The following is a 6000-nucleotide window of genomic DNA, read 5'->3' as shown; positions in this document are numbered from 1 at the left end:
TAATGTTCCCAATGAATTTTAATATGGGAAATGATACGTACTTTTTCTAAAGTTTTCAAATTGTTTACATCACTTCGATTGAAGTGTATTAGGTAAATTTCATGGGAAATTCCAGAGCGTGGTTTAGAAGTACCATTCGCTCTTTTTTCATAAGTATTACTTGGGAAGGGGCAAAACAAAGCAATTCTTTTAGTTCATTTTTAATTCCATCAGTACTTTGATCATTTGATAAGCCTTTCAAGACAGCCTTGAAGGGTCTGTCTGATTTTATATCATATGAATAAAATTTATGAAGTTTCTCGGACAAATATCGAATAAGACGTTCGTAATCTTCCAATCCAGCAACCAAGACTCGACATTCTCCTCTTCGTCCGATTTGAAATGAGGCTTTTACTTCCGGGAGAAAAGTAGAAAGCTCAGTACGGAATGCTTTGAAGTCGGAAATCGTCACCGTCACTGGTGGCATAGATTGTTGTTTCTTCCCAGAACGACAAGCGTCCATTTTGGGAATTTTTGAAGAATTGTCGCTACAATCGGATTCAGGAAGAATCTTGTTAATATTGTTAGACGGCATAGGATCAACGGAAGGGAAATCCGTCCGTTGTCTTTTATTTTTACATTCAGATTCTATAAGATCGTGAATGTTATTAGAAAAATGTTGAATAACGGTGATTTATTTAAGCCTTAGGCTTTTGCCTTTCCGGTTGGACGCAGGCATTTTTGAAATGAATGAAATTTAAAATTAATTTAACTAGGCTAAGTTAGACTTCGATTAGACTCCTAGTTTGGAAAAGTCTTGATAAAGACTGATTTTGTGGTAGTCTTAATAAATACTGATTAGTTCGAAGAATAGTTCATTGAATAGCAAGCCTCAAAAAAGGCTGATTAATTTCTTTGTCACTCTAATATCACTCTTTGTATAGCCTTGAGAAAGGCTGACTAATTGTTAGTCTTTAAAAAGACTGTTAGTGATTCAGGTAGCCTTGAAAAAGACTGAAGCGTTGAATCAATGAAACTCTAGGTATTCAGAAAAAAATTCCAGGAGCCAAGAGCTATACGCGTGCGGTGCGAACGACTGTTCAACACCGACTGATTTAACTTTAACTTATTAATCACCATGCATTTCGATTGAAAAATCCCTTATTGTCAATTCTCACTTCTGAGAAGACAGAGAGCCTACCGCGAGATCCATGTCACTAATTGTGATGGTTTCCAAATCGTCATACGTAAAAGGCATACGTTTTGTTGACAGAAGGCTATGCAAAATTATTATTTCAAATTACTAGAAGATAGTCTGAGAGAGTTCTTTCCAATCATTTCCAATAATAACAATTTAAACCAAGAAATTTTCAACTCTCATTTAGGAACACCAGTTAGAGGTAGTACAAGCGCTAAAATCAACAGTTACCACAGCACTATAGCACTACCCTACAGATGCTCAGGAAAGTATCTCATTTCGTGTTTCCATCGGATTACAACTGTAAGCTTGCACAGAGCGGACATTTTCGTGCGATTATCCAGCTCATGCCGTACGCAGTATTACACTGCCTTTGTCGTGATTTTCCAGCAAATCCAACACCTACCTGGCGGTATCATCGCCAATAAAACGTAAAATAATTTCCGAAACACACGACACAGCTAAAGAGCAACCTGAATATCGCAGTGAAAAATCCGAAACTCAAAACCACGCAACCAGCAATCGGTAGAGGAAAATCAAACCAAAAGATAGTAATAAAATAGACTTTTCACAGCCTTTCCTTTACCCGTGCACACTAAGTTAATGTGTGGAAAATCCTGCTGAAAGTTTGCGTTTTTCTACGGTGGGGTTCCATGCAATTAACACCTTGTTAAAGAAGTGTAAAACACATCTCGTGCAGCACCGATTGTAACTGGTTTGAATTATGATTTTTCAAAAAAAAATTTCACATTCACTTCGATGGTGCTCTCATTGCCTTTAGGTAAGGAGGCTGGGGTGCACGGATTCCATTCAGGATGCTCTGTTGAACTACATAAAGCATTCATAGGTAGAAGTTTTTCTTTCCCTTTAAATGTGAATGTCTAATTAAGTAGACTTTGCAATTTGTAGTCTATTTGTGAAGCTCTATTTAAATGTTTTCGCATTCTGATGCATTTACTTGGGTTCAAACAGGGAAAGTTCTATTCGGTATCAAGTTTGTGTTTCTTTTTGAGTTTATTTGCTGAGTGGGACATGTTGGCACTGGAATGGAATTGCAAATTAATGTCTCGCAAATGAGATTCTGTGGCATTAAGTAAATGGAAAGATGCTTCACCTAATTTCATTTTGTATTTACCTTTTCATCCATGTGACCTGTTAGTCGAATGCAAGTCAAGATGAAGGACTTGGTTCCGCTTTTCCTCGATATGACGTTTTTCGATTCGAGATTTGAATTTCTGTCACAACGAACCGAGAACAATTCGATTTTATTACGCTTTGATGTTGTTTCTCATCACCATCCACCATTGGTTTTACGATTATGCCAATTTAATATTGCTGTAATTTGTTTGAAAATATATATTTAATTCGATCGACGGGTTGCGCCCGTTTGCTGAACCAGGGGCAGCAATTTACAGTCGGATGAGATATTCGTGCGATTTTCAGGCGGCCAATGAAATCCGCTGATTTATGACAGTGACTTTTCGGAATGAGGTTGATCGCGTATGCTAATCTGAATTGTAGAGTAGATTTGAGTTGTACTGGGCGGGTTCATCGTTTTGGCTTTTATGGGGGCCTGTCATGACCGAATATTTACAGATGGTCATTCTCACCTGATTATTATGATGAATAATTACGCTAAATCTCCCCGGAAGCAAAGTTTTAATTGAATTTCTAATGAACTTTCAACTGCGTTTGGGTTTTGGAACGGCTAACAATGATAGTTTGGTGGTGACTCATGGTCATTTTCTAATAATTCTATGCACAGAGCTGTTGTATTCGTGTCGATATGATAGAAAAAAAAACAGACTTCTGGAGCAGAAGAAAAATATTCCAAACTCAAACGATAAACTTTTATTTTTACACCCACAAATACAATCTGTGTCGATTCGAGGTACTCGGTGAGCTAATTGGAGAATGGGGATGAGAATATTTAACATAAACTCGTGAATATATGACTTCATATGGCGGTACAATATGTGAATCTACGAACTTTTAATACATACAAAACCTTTTGGTGTCTTTATGTCAGTTAAATCTAGAACTAAGTACCAACGAAGCCCCTCCCTGATTTTCACTAATTAAAAGCTATGGCGCAAATTTATTTTCCATTAACAAAAATTTTCTATTCACGCATTTTTCTCGGTATTTTATTGGGTATGCGATATTTTATACGGTGCGAAGTGTGCACTTAATTATATTGGTATGGACGGTCATCGATTTTTTTCGGTGAAAATAATTGAGTTGAAAATGGGAAGTGTTGTAGTGTAAACGTCATTAGCATATAGCCGCTGAGGAGGACCGAACAACGCCCCGGGTTGGCGGTTGAATACATAGGGCACTGGTCTTACAAACCAGTTGTCGTATGTTCGGGCCCCGACCTGGAAGGATTCGTAGTGTCACTAGGATCGTAGCACCAGCCATGCAATGGTTCTGTACACTCTGAATCGGCTGCGAAGTCTGTTGAAACAGAAGGTCAAATTCCACTACAGGAATGTAATACCAAGGCTTTGCTTTTGAGGACCGAACACCTTAGTAGGTCGATGCGTCCGGTTAAATGCACCGATTAGTTACTAATTTCACCGAAAAAAATCGATGAGTGTCCATATCAGTTTGCTTGCGGTGATGAAAACAAAACAAATTAATTATATCATATATTACTCTATTCGCATAACTTGCATAACTCGGACCGTACCGGGGGCTTCACAGAACCTTTCATTTTGATTTGTTCTCATCCGACTGAACACCTAGAAAAAATCGTGTAAATATACGTCGACATATTCGAGCGTCAAAAATGACTAATTTTTTTAGTTCAGCTAACACATATTTAATACTTTCTGGTATATTATAAAGAGCAAATTTATACGCCTGCTTTTATAGCCGGATAAATTTGAGACATATTTTCATTATTTTTTGCTGTGTACAGGGTGCTCCATATTTTATGTCGATATGTAAACATTGATAACAATATTGAAAAAACATCCGATTTCTATGTATTTTTATTCAGTTTGGTTCCTTACATTTTTTTGGACTAGTTTTTGAAAAAAAAATATCAATTAAGCGGCCACCTTTATTAGCAATTACAAAATGACTCCTTTTTTCTGCATTTGCCATTACCTTATCGAGCATCTCAGGTTATAGCGTCGATTTCAGCACGAATGTTTGCCTTGAGCTCGTCAATAGTTTGAAGCTCGTTGGATTAAACCTTGCTTTTCAGATAATCCCACAAAAGAAAAAAATAACGAAATGATGAATAGTATTGTCAGATGATACCTTTTCGTTGCGATATTTTTTCCGATATGCATGTTGAGTTGACACACGGAAAACCCTCCAATCAAAAAATTACGATCTCGTAATTTTTTTATTTTTGCAGTTGTTGTTTTAACTAATAATTAGTTGATTCAACCAATTTGCTATTTGATTTGCACACATTAAAGTAGTTGAAAATATGTTTCAACTTTCTTTGCGTTTCGCCTTCGGCTCGTCAGTGTTTAAAGCAGTTCAAGTAGAACTGCCATCTCCGCCTAGCAGTCCAACTTGAACCGCTAAGCAGACGCAAAGTCCACACTACTTATGTGACCCTTTAAGGATACAACACTAGGTGCAATATACTATCTGACGTCTCGGGCGTAAACGAATGACGACTGGCTACTGGTCGCCGCAGAGTTTGAACATTTAGGGGGCACCTAGTGTTATATCCTTAAAGGGTCACATAAGTAGTGTGGACTTTGCGTCTGCTTAGCGGTTCAAGTTGGACTGCTAGGCGGAGATGGCAGTTCTACTTGAACTGCTTTAAACACTGACGAGCCGAAGGCGAAACGCAAAGAAAGTTGAAACAAAATATGTGCTTTTTTGCACAAAACAAAAAACCCCTGAATGAAAACATGTTGTTTATAATGTTGTTTAATTTCAAAAACATCACAAAGCAAAACAAAAATCGCAATGGAAAATCAACCATTACTTTAGTTGAAATTCAAACGCGTTTCTTAAACATTTTCATGCAAACGAAATTCGCTTATTATACGTTTGTAAAACTCGTGAAGAGTAACTTTTGAATGATAGTAAATTAATGTTTATCATAACACTAGTTATCAGAATATTATTGTGATGATAAATTACCTACATCTTTACTGCTCTGGTGTTACAAGAAGGAACGATTGATATAAAGTAGTGCTATCCACAGAACTGATAGCCGATATAGATATTGCAATTAACAAAACGTGTTCAACCAAAACTAGAACCCAGTCAATTGTATGCGTTTGAATTTTGGTCTTAAAATCAACTTGATTCTCCATCGTGAAATGCATCTTCAAGTCATATACAAAAATTGAATGAACAAAGTGATTAACTTGAAAATGTTTAATATTCATTCATATAATCTGTTGAAACTGTTAAGTTGCAATGGCTTAAAAAATAAAAATCAGTGCATTCGGTTCGACTTTTTGTTCGTAAGTAATATAGTGATTACAATTGAAAAGTTTCGTTGAGACCAGCACTACTAAAAGACAGTATATTATTTATATGAAATATTGCATATTTTTTATATATCTTAACATAATTTTCATTTAAAAAATCAGAACGTATATCAATAAGGAATATTTTATTGTCATTCAAAATCAATAATTCTTAAGTTGAAATAACTAATCGTAATATCTAAAACAACTAAAACCGATTTGTTTTTCAACTCACATAACTGTTAAATCAAAAACAAGATCGGTTGTTTGTAACTAAAATCTTGATTGAAATTGAAACTGACAGCATCTATTTTTTCAACCAAAAATTTTATTATTCCAACCATCGTTTCTGTTGATCGACATGCAACAAAA

This window comes from Malaya genurostris, chromosome 2, assembly GCF_030247185.1.
Source record: "Malaya genurostris strain Urasoe2022 chromosome 2, Malgen_1.1, whole genome shotgun sequence".
Lineage (NCBI taxonomy): Eukaryota > Metazoa > Arthropoda > Insecta > Diptera > Culicidae > Malaya > Malaya genurostris.
The sequence above is the reverse complement of the archived record's forward strand: the minus strand, read 5'-3'. Positions refer to the sequence as shown.